This window comes from Piliocolobus tephrosceles, chromosome 10 (genome assembly GCF_002776525.5).
Source record: "Piliocolobus tephrosceles isolate RC106 chromosome 10, ASM277652v3, whole genome shotgun sequence".
NCBI classification, from domain to species: Eukaryota; Metazoa; Chordata; class Mammalia; order Primates; family Cercopithecidae; genus Piliocolobus; species Piliocolobus tephrosceles.
This window is the reverse complement of record NC_045443.1, coordinates 119285412-119285989: the sequence shown is the minus strand read 5'-3', so window position 1 is coordinate 119285989 and position 578 is coordinate 119285412.

Genomic DNA, 578 nt, shown 5'->3' with positions numbered 1-578 from the left:
AAAAAAAAAAAAAAAAAAAAAAAAAAGAACCCAGGTGTGCCTACTTTCAAAACACACATTCCTAAGTATACCTACCTTGAACCCCAGTAGCTTGGGAGTCAGGAGACTTGGGATCTGGGCCTCCTTTTTGACTCTGTGACTATGTGTGAACTATTTGCTCATTTAACAAACTTCTTTTTTTTTTTCCTGGAGGCGGAGTCTTGCTCTGTCACCCAGGCTGGAGTGCAATGGCACGATATTGGCTCCCTGCAATTTTTGCCTCCTGGGTTCAAATGATTCTCCCGCCTCAGCCTCCTGAGTAGCTGGGATTACAGGCGCCCACCACCACACCCAGCTAATTTTTTGTATTTTTAGCAGAGATGGGGTTTTATCATGTTGGCCAGGCTGGTCTCGAACTCCTGACTTCAAGTGATCTGCCTGCCTTGGCCTCCCGAAGTGCTGAGATTACAGGTGTGAGCTGCTGGTCCTGGCCTCATTTAACAAACTTTCTTAAGGGCTTATTTGGTGTCGGATGATGTGGGGGGGCCCTGGAGGGGACATAAGACAGATCCCATCCCTCCTGAGTGCAGCGTGTCCAG